General features: G+C 39.3%; 1 non-coding gene across 1 annotated transcript; it reads right to left on the bottom strand.

The window, feature by feature from the left end:
* Nucleotides 1-1723: 1723 nt before the first annotated feature.
* Nucleotides 1724-1827, bottom strand: LOC122917863. Its single transcript, XR_006386490.1, has one exon. It is a non-coding gene; the product is annotated as a U6 spliceosomal RNA (small nuclear RNA).
* Nucleotides 1828-17430: the final 15603 nt, after the last annotated feature.

Here is a 17430-nt window from a genome sequence, read left to right as displayed (position 1 = left end):
GGAAATGGTGGCAATGTGAATATGTAGAATCAAGGCATGACAACCGCGTCCCAACGATCATCTGCCCGGCAGTGACTGCAACAGGCTCCTGAATGTTAGACTCATTCCAATTTTAGAGGTATTAAAATGTGAAAAACTTTACTTCTGAGAAGTAGCGAGAAAAGAAATATTGACGATGCTTTTGGATAGCTTCTGATTTCTGCTTCTTAGATTCTGATCAGATCCTAGCTCTTTTATTCTTGAGGCATCCTTTTCCCATACCTCTCATCCTGCAGAGAGAGACTGCTGTGCACTGTGCCTCCATCCACTATGATATGTTTCTTCTCTACTCTAGGCTGCATTTTAGAATTTACCCCAAGGCCTGTTATAAATGTTCAGAAAATTAAATTTTTCTTTTTCCTCTTAGGGAGAGAAAACCTGACTACATTTCCAACTTTTGGCCGCAGACATTCCCCATTTCCGTTGTACCATGGTGATATGTAGCCCTTTGCTGATAGATGTAATGAGCATAAAGGGATTTAACTCAGCACTAAACTTTTTAAAGAACTCTATAATTTGTACATAAGAATTACTTCGCATTATTAGACATATTTTGGAAACATTTTCATATGTAACTGATGAGCAGTTTTTGCGTGTGCCCTGAGAAAGGTAATCTCAATGCAGTCATTGATTTTTGACTTTTTATTACACACACATTCATTTTTCTCTTTTTTCCTCCATTCTTCATAATTTTTTTAGTTGCTTGAAGTGTGATCATAATACCTGCTTACTGTACCAACCCAAGCAGTATGTCGTTGAAAGTGAAATTGATAGTCCCTCCCTTTATCTTTCTAATCTTATTCTGTAATGTAACCACTGTGAACTGCTGTTTCCTTTGTTAATACAAACAAAAATATGTACAAATAGACACCAGAGATAAAGAAACATGGAGCCCGGGCGCCTGGGTGGCTCAGTGGGTTAAGCCGCTGCCTTTGGCTCAGGTCATGATCTCAGGGTCCTGGGATCGAGTCCTGCATCGGGCTTTCTGCTCAGCAGGGAGCCTGCTTCCCTCTATCTCTCTCTCTGCCTGCCTCTCTGTCTACTTGTGATCTCTCTCTGTCAAATAAATAAATAAAATCTTTAAAAAAAAAAAAGAAACGTGGAGCCTTAACAGGGATCTGCTATTTTTGCTTAGTCATATGTTGTGAGCCCATTTCCTAAGTCAGTGCATAATGATCTATGTTGTTTTTTTTTTTTACTAAATCTTTTTTTTTTTTTTTGAGATGTATTTATTTGAGAGAGAGAGAGAATGAACAGGAGGAGGAACAGAAGAAGGAGAGGGAGAGAAACAGACTACCTGCTGAGCATGGAGCCTGACATGGGGCTTGATCCCACGACCCAGAGATCATGACCTGAGCTGAAATCAAGAGTCGATCGCTTAACCGACTGAGCCACTCAGGTGCCCCTATGTTGTTTTTTAAATTGCTGATTAGTGTTTCACAGTATTAGTATATCATGATTAGCTGTTTATGGAAGATGTTCTTAGCAACCTTTTATTTATTTATTTAGTTCTTTACTTGTTTTTAAAGATTTTATTTATTTGAGAGAGAGAGACAGAGCATGGGGTAGGGGCAGAAGGGAAAGACAGAAGGCGCTTGATCCTAGGACTCTGAGATCATGACCTGAGCAGAAGGCAGATGCTTAACCGACTGAGCCACCCAGGCGCCCCTATTTATTTACTTATTTAAATATGGAACACTTCTCGAATTTGCATGTCATCCTTGCGGCAGGGCCCATGCTAATCTTCTCTGTATTGTTCCAATTTTAGTGTATGTGCTGCTGAAGCAAGCAGTATTAGCAACCTTTTAGATGTATTTTTGGGTAAGACTTTGAAAGTATTTTGGGTAAGACTTTGAGAGTATTAGACACTGCTGATTTTTCTTTTTCTTATTTTTTTCCCCCTGTTGGTTAGAATCCCAGAAATTAAAATACTTTTTCAAGCAGTATGCAATTAGAAAAAATAATATTGCTCTTTTAATTTCTGAAATATCAAAATGCACACTTCCACCAATAATAAATGAGAACACCAGTTTCTCTAGGTGTTTATTAACTTTGATTGTTATCAAACTCTTAACATTGTCATGCAATAGGCAAATAGTATCTTCTTTTAATTTGCATTTCCCTGTTTACCAGTCGAGGTCCTATATTTTCATTGTTTACTGATATTTGCATTTCCTCTTTTGTGGTTTGCCTACTCTAATCTTTGACCCATTTTAAATTGCCTTTTTCTTATCGACTTGAAAGAACTCTTTATATGTTTAATAATATTAAGCACTGAGTGCTTACTATCTAAAATTGACTCTGACAAAGTATTTTGTACGTATTAACAGATCCAGTTAATTCACACAACAACCTTATGGGCTAGATACAATTTTATGGGTAGGGAAACAGAGGCAGAGAGAGGCTAAAAATGGTGTTTAAGGTCACACAGCTAGTAAGTGGCAGAGATGACATTCAAATGAAGAGCACTGTTACGTAAAGTCATGTCTAACCCCTATACTCTGGGCTGGTCAGCTGGTAGGATAGATCAGTGTGTACTAAGCAGAGATTTATGCTGCCAGTGCATTCATAGGAGCTTGTGGCAAGGATTTTTAAGAGCATACTGGAAGACAAATATTTGGGTTGAAAGTTTGTTAAGAATACTTCTCTTTAATTAAAAATAAAAGTAGGGGCGCCTGGGTGGCTCAGTGGGTTAAAGCCTCTGCCTTTGGCTCAGGTCATGATCTCAGGGTCCTGGAATTGAGGCCCGCATCGGGCTCTCTGCTCAGCGGGGAGCCTGCTTCCCTTCCTCTCTCTGCCTGCCTCTCTGCCTATATGTGATCTCTGTCAAATAAATAAATAAATAAATCTTAAAAAAAAAGTATACAATTTTAAAATAGATTCTTGATAGTGTATATTGTTGTTGAAAGTGAACTTTGGGGGACACCGTGGTGGTTCAGCCTGTTGAATCTCTGACTATTGACTTTGGCTCAGATCATGATCTCAGGGTCCTTCGGTGGCACCCCATGCTGGGCTTGCCCCCAGGTGGGAGTATGCTGGCTATTCTCTCCCTCTCCTGTTGTCCCTCCCCTCACTTGTATGCTGTCTGTCTGTCTGTCTGTCTAAATAAATAAATAAAATCTTTGAAAAAGGAAAGTGAATTTTGGCGGATACTGAGAAAACTGATGAAGCATAAACTGAACAATGACAGCAAAGGAGCAGAGAAGTTTTCTCAGTCACGCTAGGCATTGAAGGCCATAAATTCTTTAATGAAGTGAAATTAAAAAATAATATAAGAACTACCTTGTTATTTGTAGTTTGTTTAAGTAAATTGTTTGTATGTAGTTTTCATTACATTAGTTACTCTTAATTAATCCCTTTGTGGCCTTTATAAAGTTCAGTAAAGAAGACTAACAGCTCTCCTTTATCAAGGATTGTTACAGAGTAGATAGATTTATAGCTGTTATGATGTTTATTTTCAGGTGTACCAGAAATATGACATATATTTTTATTACCTCCATTTAGTTTCATCTTTGGAGTCCTCGTATAGCCTGATTGCAACAATAAAAGTCTTAATCAATTTATGATAAACCCAGGCATCTGTGATTTAAACTCATTTAATTCAGGACTTTGCTCTCTAACTTCTCTCTTTTTCCAAGACTGATCTAAGTTCTAGGGGCTTTGGAGCATGGGAGTTGAGAAGGAGATCTGGTTCGGGGTCATTTTTTTCTATATGAGTATGTGGAAGACACTGCAAACCTCTCTGGTCCTTGGACATGGCCACACCTTTCCACACCTTTTCTTCTGGAGCGTGTGTTATGGGTTAAAGGATGTTTCCCAAAAGAGATATGTTGAAGTTCTAACCTCTATTACCCCAGAGGGTGACCTTACTTAGAAATAAGGTGCAGCTGTAGTTACTTAGAATGGGTCATGTGGAAGTAGGGTGGACCCCTGGTTCAATGTGACTGGTGTCTTCTTATAGGCACACAATGTGTAGACGGGGGAGGAGAAGGCTGTGTCAATGCAGGCAAAGACTGAAGTTATGCAACTGTAAGACAAGGAATGCCAAGGATTATTGACGACACCAAAACTGAGAGAAAGGCATGGAACACGTTCTCTCCTAGAGTCTTTCATAACCCTGTGACACCTTGATCTTGGATTTCAAGTCTCCAGAAATTTGAAACAATAAAATTCTGTTGTCTTAAGCCACTAGCTTGTAGAACTTTGTTATATTAGCTCTACGGAATTAGTGTATCATCTAATCTCTTGCTATTTCTGTGGTGCCTTCTTAGCTTATTGGTCCAGTTTCATTGAGAGCTGCATGCACTTGACTCTGGGTGCCTTGGGAAAGTGTTTGGCTGCTTCCATGTCCTGTCAAGCTGGCCATCTGCCAGAGCACTTCATATGGCTCCTCATATGCACAACTTCGAGGCCAGAGTGTCATGGACACTGTCTGTAATACTTGGCCAGCTTCCAGGACAACCAAATAGAAAACTAGGCTTAAGTACCCTTTAAATCTCAAAATCCTTGGGGGGTGGGTACTTTAATTCTTATGCCTCAGAGCTCACCTTGGGGTGGGGATGGGGCAAGATCTGCATAAATCTCACAAGAGTATGTCCTCATATTTCTTATTTCTAAGCGTTCCCCATTCTTACTTACCATTTCTATGGAACTATAACATCCCTATCCTCTCAAACTCCAGGGATTTTTATGGGGCTTTTATTTATTGTGGGTCAGCAAGATAATTTTCTCCACAATTTGGATCTATGAGAATTCATCCTTGAATTTTCTATATGATACCTGGTAGGTGTAAAGATCTAGAATTTGCCATCCTTGTTCTCTCTTCTCTTATGTTCCTTTATAACATACCCTCCATGGACAGTGGGGACTCTAGTTTTGTGGTTTAAATGGGAGAGTCATCATTAAAGGAAAAGTACAGATATGTAAGACGTGAAACTATAAAACTCCTAAAAGAAAACATACTGGAAAACTTCCTAACAATTTCTTGGAAATGACACCAAAACACACAGGCAACGAAAACAAAAGTAAACAAGTGGGACTAAGTCAAAATAAAAATACTTCCATATAACAAAAGAAAAAATTAACAGAATGAATAGCCAGCCTATGAAGTGAGAGAAAATATTTGCAAACCATAGGTCTGATAAGGTGTTAGTATCCAACATGTATAAGGAACTTCTATCACTCAGTAGCAAATAAAATAGGCCCCCAAACAAAAATTGTGACTAATTAAAAATATAGTCAAGATGGGCGCCTGGGTGGCTCAGTGGGTTAAGCTGCTGCCTTCGGCTCAGGTCATGATCTCAGGGTCCTGGGATCGAGTCCCGCATCGGGCTCTCTGGTCAGCAGGGAGCCTGCTTCCTCCTCTCTCTGCCTGCCTCTCTGCCTACTTGTGATCTCTCTCTCTGTCAAATAAATAAATAAAATCTTTAAAAAAAAACATAGTCAAGAGATTTGAATAGACATTTCCCCCAAGAATATGTACAAATGATCAATATTACATGAAAAATTCTCAACATCATTAACCATCAGGGAAATGCAAATTAAAGCTACAATGAGTGTCTCCTCAGACCTGTCAGGATGGTTATTATAAAAACAAGAAGACAACAAGTATTGACAAGCATGAGGAGAAGTTGGAACACTTGTGCACTCTTGGTGGGAATGTACATTGGTACAGCCACTATGCAAAACAGCGTGGAGTTTCCTCAAAAATTTAAAATAGAACTACAGTATGATCCGGCTATCCCACTCCCGTGTATTTATCCAAAAGACTTGGAATCAGGATCTTGAAACAGTATTAGTACTCCCATGTTCACTGCAGCATTATTCACAATAGCCACGATGTGGAAACAACTTAAATGTCCTTCAGCAAATGAATTGATAAAGAAAATGTAGTGTCTACATACAATAGGGTATTATTTACCCTTAAAAAAGAAAAAAATTCTGTCATATGTGACAGTATGGATGGAATAAGCTAGTCATAGAAAGACACACTTTATGATTTCACTTATATGAGGCATTTAAGATAGTAAAATTCATAGAAACAAAGAATGGAATGTTGGTTGTTGGGGGATGGGAGAAGGGAGAAATAAGGAATTACCAATCCATAGGCATAAAGTTTTATTTAAGGAAGATACATAAACTCTAGAGATCTGCTATATGTACTGATAGTCCAGGGGATTGCTACGGGAGTAGATCTTCATGTTGAGAGTTTTTACCACGGTAAAATAAAATAAAAAATAAAAAGAGAAAGAATGCAGGAGAAACTCATCTCAGATGAGTTTCTGACTCATTTCGGAGTATAATTCTGACTCATAAGTCTTAGCTGAATAGATTCATAAGCCTTAGCTGAAAATTGGAGTCAAATTTTAAAGCTGAGGGACAACCAGGTAGCTCAGTCGGTTCAGCAACCAATTCTCAGTTTCAGCATAGGTCATGATTTCAGGGTCCTGGGATCAAGGCCTGTGTTGGGCTCCACACTCTGTGGAGTCTCCTTGGGATTTTCTCCCTCTGCCCCTCCCCCCAACTCATGCTCTCTCTCTCTAAAATAAATAAATAAAATCTTTAAAAATTTCTAAAGCAGAGCATGGGCACAGATACTTAATCTGCATCTCTTATGGTCACTTTCTAAGGATTATGCCTATTAACTTGGGGTCCTATTTAATGAGGTTAATAGGTGGGAGTTTATGCCAGACACTGACTACAACATAATGCTTAAATACCAATTTACACACTATAGTGTATCATGTTTTCATGAATCTTGTTTCCTTGTATGAAATATGTGTTTCGGGACGCCTGGGTGGCTCATTTGATTAAGCAGCTGCCTTCGGCTCAGGTCATGATCCCAGTGTCCTGGGATCGAGTCCCACATCGGGCTCCTTGCTCTGCAGGGAGCCTGCTTCTCCCTCTGACTCTGCGGCCACTCTGCCTGCCTGTGCTCACTCTCCCTCTCTCTCTCTGACAAATAAATAAATAAAATCTTAAAAAAAAAAAAAAAGAAATATGTGTTTCTTCCTAGCATTGCTGAGGACGTTTGCACATTTGCTGTATCATTCTGGGATCTTTCTGCAGTAACATGTCTATTCTTTTAGTTTTTCCTTGACTTGTCTGTACCGAATTGTATTTACCTCAGTATGACTGCAATCACTGGGACCTGATATTAGTAAGCACAGTAACCTTAAATGAGTGATATGTACAATATAGCTGATCTTGATGACATAAAACTTAATATTTTAATGATAGATCAGTGATTACACACCTGCTGTATCATCAGCCCAGAAATCTGTAGCACAGAAAAGGGATACAAGAGAAGTATAAGGCATCATACATACCAACAAGGAGTTTCCATTTAGGTAGAAGGAAATAGGACTAGAGAATACAGCAGAATATAATCACCAAGTACAAGCTACGGGATGCAGATTATTCTATAGTAAAACAGTTATCTAATATATTTCCAATAAGGCAGCACTCAAAGGTGAGGTAACACTTTATGCAGGACAGAATAGATCTGGCCTAGACTCACCTCCAGCTAAATGGTTACTTGAGTTGGATCTTGAGTTTGGCCAGAACATGTCCAGAAACAGTTTTTCTGAGTAAGTTGTAAGCTGTTCACCAAACTTGGAGACGTAGCAATAAGTAGAAAAAATCCTATTTTGGAGGTATGTGAATAGTAGGAACCTTTCATACAGATAGACCCTTAGATAAAAATGTCCCAGGTTCGTTCCTTTCTTTCTTTCTTTCTTTTGGTGAGAAATAACATAGTAACTCATTTAATAGCTAATGCACAAACTGCTTAAGAGGAATGAAATTATATTTGCACTGGAAAAGGATGGGGTTGTTCATTTACTGCACAATGAAACTGTTACTTGTGGTTTTTTAAAATTATTTTTATTAACATATAATGTATTATTTGCCTCAGGGGTTACAGGTCTGTGAATCATCAGGGTTACACATTTTGCAGCACTCAGCATAGCACATACCCTCCCCAATGTCCATAACCCAACCACCCTCTCCTTACACCCCCCCACCCCCCAGCAACCTTCAGTTTGTTTTGTGAGATTAAGAGTCTCTTATGGCTTGTCTCCCTTCTGAACCCATTTTGTTTCATTTTTTCCTTCCCTACCCCTCACACAACCCCCTGCCTCTCAAATTCCTCATATCAGAGAGGTCATATGTTAATTGTCTTTCTCCGATTGACTTAACAAATGCCCCAGGTTTATTTTCACTTGGGCCCAATCTCACTCATGTTAATGCATCAATTCAGAGATCCTTGCTAAGGATAAATCTGTGTATCTTACTGAATGCAGACCTGGATGTCTATGTACTTCTTGCTACCCTAGTGGTCTCTCCTTGTGCAGCCTTGCCACTCAAAAAAAGAAAGTATCTCTCCAGGATACAAGGAAGACTTACCTTTGGTTTCAGCCTTGTATGGATGGGTAGAAACATGGACAATCTGACCTAAGAGATCTGGAATTCAAACCCATCAAAGTACAAGGTACTAGTGCATAGTCATTTATTATTTTTTAAAAATTGTTTAAATACAGGAGGAATTCGGAGTGCCTGGGTGGTATAGTCAGTTAAGCCTCTGACCTTGATTTTGGCTCAAGGTTGTGCGACTGAGCCCTGCGTCGGACTCTGGACTCCCAGCCCAGACCTCCAGACTCCCAGCTCACAGCAGAGCCTGCTTGAGACACTCTCTCTCGCTTTGTCCCCCCCCATTCCAAGCTCTTTCTCTTTCTCTCTCTCTCTCTCTAAAATACATAAATAAATCTTTAAAAAAATTACAGGAGGAATTTAGGCCAGTTTGAATATTTAAGGTGGCCACAAAAAGGGAAAGGTTAGAGATTTTGAGGCACTAATATTAGAGAACTGGGTTTGAGTTTCTTGAATTATTAGAAAATAAAATCAGTGTGATGAGCACTGGGTGTCGTATGTAAGTGATGACTAAATTCTATACCTGGAAGTAATATGACACTGTATGTTAGTTAACTAGAATTTAAGTAAAAATTTGGAAGAAAAAAAAAAAAGAAAATGAAGTCAGTTTAGCTGTATAAGACAAAATTTGATTACCTTAAGCTATCACTTTTTAGGTTTTAAAAAAAGACAACTTACATTGAGTCAGAAGAAGTCAAAGCATTAAAATGAATAAATATGTAATTTCTCCTTGTTTTTCGGGATGTCCAATTAAGGATAATTTAATCTAAAATGTACCCAATTAGAAGTAAAAATGTTTAAATTAAGAGGAAATATTTTGAAAGTATATTGTTTTGTGGAGGTAAACACTACATTTAAAATATGCATCCTTGCACTTGACATATTTATTCATTTTCTTCGGAATGTAAATGTCTTTAGCAAATGTTGCAAATGTAGAGAAATAAATTAACTTTACATCAAAGAGCAAATATCTTACAAATGGCAACAAGAGACTAGTTGTATTTAAGATGTCTGATATTGCTTTATGTCTGTATTAATAATAAAATATTCTTATGCACTATGTCTCCTCATGGAAAACCCTGCTGTCCTTATTCATATACAAGTGAAGCTGAACTGGGATCTGGATGCCTATGTGTCTCCCAGAAGCTTTTTCTGGAACAGATTTGATGAGAAAATTTATACTTTCTAACCACCTTTTTATACAGATCTGCTCTTCACTACTTTTACCCCTGGAGTCCTAGATATTTTGGTGGTTTTGACAGAGTAGATCAGACACACATGTTTGCTCCAGCATACATTATTGATTCTATCGTTTGAAGGTAAAAATGCTTTCAGAAGAAACTTGGAAAACAAGTCTAAATCGATTGAATTTAAAGACCACTAGAAGTCCCCAGATATGGTTTCCACAGCAACAATTTGAATGTTGAATATTTCTTTGCATGTAACAGGTAATTAATGGCTTCATTGATTTAACAAAAAAATTTTGGCAACTACTATATGCTAGTAGCTGAGAAGCAAAAAGAACTAGGCCAAACTGTCTTGTTCCCTTCCTTTCCCACTCTGCTGCCACCAGAGAGGGCACCGTCTACTCAGGGTGCCTGACAAATGAACTTTTAAGAATAGTGTGATATGTGCCATAATAAATGTGGGAAAAATGTGCTTTGAAAGCACGGAAAGAAGAAACTGAATTTGTCTGTTGGGACAGGATGCAGACAAGAGGGATTTTATCACCTATTAAAGCAGCAGAGAAAAGGCATTTGAGTTTTATCTTCGAGAATGAGAGTGATTTATAGGTTGGATTGCGGGATTGGTGGGGTGGGAGGATGGGCGGTTGGTGGGAAGGAAGCATATCCTGTTCAGAGGAAATAACGTGTTTAAGCGAAGAAGCTGTGTCAGAACATCGTGGTTTTGGAGTGCTCGTTGTGGCTTTCTGGGTAGGATGAGAGAAGCACCAGGTGGGTTCAGGGAGTGGCAAGTTTTTCTGACCTAAGAGTAGGCAGAGGTATGAGTCAACATTTTTAGGATATCGTAAGGCATTTGAATTACCCTGTAGTTAGTGCAAATGTTGAATGATGATTTACTTCAGGCATAAACGTTAGCATCAAGAAAATCACAGCAAGGAATCACAGGATGTGTGACATCAGCTGATCATTTTTTCTCTCTACTTTTAAGAAAAGCAGTGGCTGAATAAGGCATTGCTGGTGACTGCTTCTTTCATGTCAAACACTCTCAGTCTCCCTTGCATCTTGTGGAAATTCATAGTCAACCACCCTGACACAGTTCTACAAGCTAGATCTTACGGTTTGAGATTAAATCCCATCCTTCTTGCTTTATCCTTTTGGAGATGAAGACTTTTCAGAAGCTTTTAATTCACTTGAAGGCAATTTTAAAGTTATCTCTTGGACTTTCCACTCTAGACTAAATAGCTCTATCTCATTTACGTTTTTTTTTAAAAAATCTCATGACTTCTGTGTAACAACTCTGAAAGCCATTTTAGGTGTTGATTTTTGGATCTTTTCCAATTTCTTGACAGCTTCCTTATGTGTGGTAAAATAAAAAGACAATGTAGTGTTTTAAAGAGACTCTTAAGCCAGCATAAAGGACTATTCTCAGCCATTTTGTGTTATATTGCTATTAGGATATGCCTAACATCATGTTAGGAGTTTTTGAAGGCAACTGCATTAGTGGAAGATAGAATGATTTTTTGATGTTTTGACCGTCTGTACTCCTTTTCTATTTATGTGATTAAAATATTCTTATATATATATAATTTTTAAAAAAATAGACTCCACACCCAACATGGGGCTCAAACTCACTGCCCTGTTATCAAGAGTCACATGCTCTACCAACTATGCAGCTAAAATATTTTTAAGGCAATCCTGTAAATTTTTCCTTGTGCTTGATGGGTGATTTCTCTAGTCATCTTCCGGCTACAATTTTTTTCAGGTTTATGGAGTTATAATTAACAGATAAAATTGTAAGATATTTAAAGTATACAACATGATTTGATGTACGTATACATTGTAAAAGAATTCCCTTCATAACTTAAACTACGTTAAGTTACGTTAGCATCAAGAAAATTCTTTTTTTTTTTAAAGATTTTATTTATTTATTTATTTATTTATTTATTTTTTCCCAATTTATTTATTTTCAGAAAAACAGTATTCATTATTTTTTCACCACACCCAGTGCTCCATGCAAACTGTGCCCTCCATAATACCCACCACCTGGTACCCCAACCTCCCACCCGCCCCGCCACTTCAAACCCCTCAGATTGTTTTTCAGAGTCCATAGTCTCTCATGGTTCACCTCCCCCTCCAATTTACCCAAATTCCCTACTCCTCTCTAACTCCCCTTGTCCTCCATGCTATTTGTTATGCTCCACAAATAAGTGAAATCATATGATAATTGACTCTCTCTGCTTGACTTATTTCACTCAGCATAATCTCTTCCAGTCCCGTCCATGTTGCTACAAAAGTTGGGTATTCGCATCGAGCTCTCTGCTCAGCAGGGAGCCTGCTTCCTCATCTCTCTCTCTCTCTCTCTCTTTCTGCCTGCCTCTCTGCCTACTTGTGATCTCTCTCTGTCAAATAAATAAATAAAATCTTTAAAAAAAAAAAAAAGTTGGGTATTCATCCTTTCTGATGGAGGCATAATACTCCATAGTGTATATGCACCACATCTTCCTTATCCATTCATCCGTTGAAGGGTATCTTGGTTCTTTCCATAGTTTGGCGACTGTGGCCATTGCTGCTATAAACATTGGGGTACAGATGGCCCTTCTTTTCACGACATCTGTATCTTTGGGGTAAATACCCAGGAGTGCAATTGCAGGGACATAGGGAAGCTCTATTTTTAATTTCTTGAGGAATCTCCACACTGTTCTCCAAAGAGGCTGCACCAACTTGCATTCCCACCAACAGTGTAAGAGAGTTCCCCTTTCTCCACATCCTCTCCAACACATGTTGTTTCCTGTTTTGTTAATTTTGGCCATTCTAACTGGTATAAGGTGATATCTCAATGTGGTTTTAATTTGAATCTCCCTGAGGGCTAATGATGATGAGCATTTTTTCATGTGTCTGATAGCCATTTGTATGTCTTGATTGGAGAAGTGTCTGTTCATATCTTCTGCCCATTTTTTGATGTGTTTGTCTGTTTCGTGTGGGTTGAGTTTGAGGAGTTCATTATAGATCCTGGATATCAACCTTTTGTCTGTACTGTCATTTGCAAATATCTTCTCCCATTCCGTGGGTTGCCTCTTTGTTTTTTTGACTGTTTCCTTTGCTGTGCAGAAGCTTTTGATTTTGATGAAGTCCCAGAAGTTTATTTTCGCTTTTGTTTCCTTTGCCTTTGGAGACATATCTTGAAAGAAGTTGCTGTGGCTGATATCAAAGAGATTACTGCCTATGTTCTCCTCTAAGATTCTGATGGATTCCTGTCTCACGTTGAGGTCTTGTATCCATTTTGAGTTGATCTTTGTGTACGGTGTAAGAGAATGGTCGAGTTTCATTCTTCTACATATAGCTGCCCAGTTTTCCCAGCACCATTTATTGAAGAGACTGTCTTTTTTCCACTGTATATTTTTTCCTGTTTTGTCAAAGATTAATTGACCATAGAGTTGAGGGTCCATATCAGGGTTCTCTACTCTGTTCCACTGGTCTATGTGTCTGTTTTTATGCCAGGACCATGCTGTCTTGGTGATCACAGCTTTGTAATAAAGCATGAAATCAGGAAAGGTGATGCCGCCAGCTTTATTTTTGTTTTTCAACATTTTCTTAGCGATTCGGGGTCTCTTCTGATTCCATACAAATTTTAGGATTATTTGCTCCAGCTCTTTGAAGAATGCCGGTGGAATTTTGATCGGAATGGCATTAAAAGTATAGATTGCTCGGGACGCCTGGGTGGCTCAGTTGGTTGGACGACTGCCTTCGGCTCAGGGCGTGATCCCGGAGTCCCGGGATCGAGTCCCACATCGGGCTCCCAGCTCCATGGGAAGTCTGCTTCGCTCTCTGACCTTCTCCTCGCTCATGCTCTCTCTCACTGTCTCTCTCTCTCAAATAAATAAATAAAAAATCTTTAAAAAAAAATAAATAAATTACCTTTAAAAAAAAAAAAAGTATAGATTGCTCTAGGCAGTATAGACATTTTAACAATGTTTATTCTTCCGATCCAAGAGCATGGAATGGTCTTCCATCTTTTTGTGTCTTCTTCAATTTCTTTCATGAGTGTTCTGTAGTTCCTCAAGTACAGATCCTTTACCTCTTTAGTTAGGTTTATTCCAAGGTATCTTATGGTTCTTGGTGCTATAGTAAATGGAATCGATTCTCTAATTTCCCTTTCTGTATTTTCATTGTTAGTGTATAAGAAAGCCACTGATTTCTGCACATTGACTTTGTATCCTGCCACGTTGCTGAATTGCTGTATGAGTTCTAGTAGTTTGGGGGTGGAGTCTTTTGGGTTTTCCATATAAAGAATCATGTCATCTGTGAAGAGAGAGAGTTTGACTTCTTCATTACCAATTTGGATACCTTTTATTTTTCTCTGTTGTCTGATTGCTGTTGCTAGGACTTCTAATACTATGTTGAACAAGAGTGGTGAAAGTGGACATCCTTGTCTTGTTCCTGATCTCAATGGGAAGGCTGCAAGCTTTTTCCCATTGAGGATGATATTTGCTGTGGGTCTTTCATAGATAGATTTGATGAGGTTCAGGAATGTTCCCTCTATCCCTATACTTTGAAGCGTTTTAATCAGGAACGGATGTTGGATTCTGTCAAATGCTTTTTCTTCATCAATTGAGAGGACCATGTGGTTCTTATCTCTTCTCATATTAATTTGTTGTATCACATTGATTGATTTGCGAATGTTGAACCATCCTTGTAGCCCAGGGATGAATCCCACCTGATCATGGTGGATAATCTTTTTAATGTGCTGTTGGATCCTGTTGGCTAGGATCTTGTTGAGAATCTTAGCATCCATATTCATCAGTGATATTGGTCTGAAATTCTCCTTTTTGGTAGGGTCCTTGCCTGGTTTGGGGATCAGGGTAATGCTGGCTTCATAGAAAGAGTCTGGAAGTTTTCCTTCTGCTTCATTTTTTGAAACACCTTCAGGAGAATAGGTGTTATTTCTTCTTTGAAGGTTTGGTAGAATTCCCCAGGGAATCCGTCAGGTCCTGGGCTCTTGTTTTTTGGGAGGTTTTTGATCACTGATTCAATCTCGTTATTAGATATCGGTCTATTCAGGTTGTCGATTTCTTCCTGGTTCAATTTTGGTAGTTTATATTTTTCCAGGAATGCATCCATTTCATCTAGGTTGCTAAGCTTATTGGCATATAACTGTTTGTAATAACTTCTGATGATTGTTTCTACTTCCTTGGCATTAGTTGTGATCTCTCCCTTTTCATTCATAATTTTATGAATTTGGGATTTCTCTCTTTTCTTTCGGATTAGTGTAGCCAGTGGCTTATCGATCTTATTGATTCTTTCAAAAAATCAGCTTCTAGTTTCATTGATACGTTCTACTGTATCTCTGGTTTCTCCCTCATTGATCTCTGCTCTAATCTTGATTATTTCCCTTCTTATGTGTGGAGTTGGTTTGATTTGTTGTTGATCCTCCAGTTCTTTAAGGTGTAGAGACAGCTGGTGTGTTCTGGATTTTTCAATTTTTTTGAGCAAGGCTTGGATGGCTATATATTTTCCCCTTAGGACCACCTTTGCTGTATCCCATAGGTTTTGGACCGAAGTGTCTTCATTCTCATTGGTTTCCATGAATTGTTTCAGTTCTTCTTTGATCTCCTGGTTGATCCAAGCATTCTTAAGCAAGGTGGTCTTTAGCTTCCAGGTGTTTGAGTTCCTTCGGGACTTTTCCTTGTGATTGAGCTCCAGTTTCAAAGCATTGTGATCTGAGAATATGCAGGGAATAATCTCAGTCTTTTGGTATTGGTTGAGTCCTGATTTGTGACCCAGTATGTGGTCTATTCTGGAGAAGGTTCCGTGTGCACTTGAGAAGAATGAGTATTCTGCTGTTTTAGGGTGGAATGTTCTGTATATATCTATGAGGTCCTTCTGGTCCAGTGTGTCATTCAATGTTCTTGTTTCTTTATCGATTTTCTGCTTCGATGATCTGTCTAATTCTGAAAGAGGCGTGTTAAGATCTCCTACGATTAGTGTATTCATATCAATATGACTCTTTATCTTGATTAATAGTTTTCTTAAGTAATTGGCTGCTCCCATATTGGGAGCATAGATATTTACAATTGTTAGATCATCTTGGTGGATAGTCCCTTTAAGGATTATGTAGTGTCCTTCTGTATCTCTGACTACAGTCTTTAGTTTGAAGGCTAATTTATCTGATATGAGAATCGCTACCCCAGCCTTCTTTTGAGTTCCATTGGCATGAAAGATGCTTCTCCACCCCTTCACTTTCAGTCTGCGTGTATCTTTAGGTTCAAAATGGGTCTCTTGTAGACAGTATATGGATGGGTCCTGTCGTTTTATCCAACCTGCAACCCTGTGCCGTTTTATGGGTGCATTTAGGCCATTCACATTGAGAGTGATTATTGATAGATATGTTTTTATTGACATCGAGTTACCTTTGAAGTCTTTCTTTCTGTAGACTGTCTCTATATTTCTGTTCAATGCTATTCTTGGGGTTTTTCCTCTTTTATAGAACCCCCCTTAATATTTCCTGCAGTATCGGCTTGGTGGTTGCATAGTCTTTTAAGCCTTGCCGGTCTTGGAAACTCTTTATCTCTCCATCCATTTTGAATGTCAGTCTTGCTGGATAAAGTATTCTTGGCTGCATGTTCTTCTCATTTAGTGCCCTGAATATATCTTGCCAGCCTCTTCTGGCTTGCCAGGTCTCTGTGGACAGGTCTGACGTTATTCTGATGGGCTTCCCTCTGTAAATAAGGAGCCTCTTTGCCCTGGCAGCTTTCAAGAGATTATACTTACAATTATAATTTCTCAATTTGACTATCAGGTGTCGTGATGTTTTTTTGGAGTGTATAATCTTGGGTGGAGACCGTTCAGCCTCTAGTACATGAACGCTGGTTTCATTCGCGAGATTCGGAAAATTTTCATGAAGGACTTGTTCCACGATATCTTCTAGATTTCTTTCTTTCTCCTCCCCTTCAGGAATTCCAATAATTCTGACATTGGAACGCTTCATGGCATCATTTATTTCCCTGATTCTGCTTTCGTGGGATCTAAGCTGTTTGTTCCAGGCTTCCTCCTGATCCTTTCTCTCTATCTGTTTGTCTTCCAGATCACTAATTCTATCTTCTGTCTCAGTTACCCTGCTTTGAGAGAGTTTAGATTAGATTGGAACTCATTGAGAGCATTGTGGACCTCCTCCCTGGTAGCTTTAAGCTCCGCCCTAACATTGTGAACATCCTGTCTGGTTGCTTTCAGCTCGGCCCTAATCAATTCTGTTTGGTCATCCATGGCTTTCTCCAACCTAGCTATTGCCTGGATAATTGTTAGCCTGAATTCTCTTTCCGACATATTGTCTATATTGATAGCTGTTAGCTCTGTTGCAGAAGGTCCATCCTCTGTATTTTTCTTCTGTTGGGCATTCCTCCTCCTCGTCATTTTGGTGGGAGAAGACTGAACAGATGTAGCTGGATGTATCAACTCTGGTGCAGTCAAGGTGCACCCTGGAACACTTCCTGATCTCCGTCTCAGAGAGAAGCCTCAGTCTGGGTGCAGAAGCTGATTAAATTCCCCCTTGGCCGCTGGCAGAACTGGTTCCAAGTTGCAGACCCTGGGGGCGCAGGATCTTTTGCTCGTCCCCAAAGCCAAGGCAGTGGCGGCTGTCTGGGAGCTCCTGACCGCCAGAGAGGTTCCAAGCAGCGATCGCACACTGAGATTTTGCCGCCGGCCCGGGCTGGGAGTGCCCGGCTTGCGCGCACCTCTTTTCAGAGGCGGCTGTGGGTCGGGCGCGCGTCTGGGGCACTGAGAA

This window comes from Neovison vison, chromosome 9 (genome assembly GCF_020171115.1).
Source record: "Neovison vison isolate M4711 chromosome 9, ASM_NN_V1, whole genome shotgun sequence".
NCBI lineage: Eukaryota > Metazoa > Chordata > Mammalia > Carnivora > Mustelidae > Neogale > Neogale vison.
This window is presented reverse-complemented; position numbering and strand designations above follow the sequence as displayed.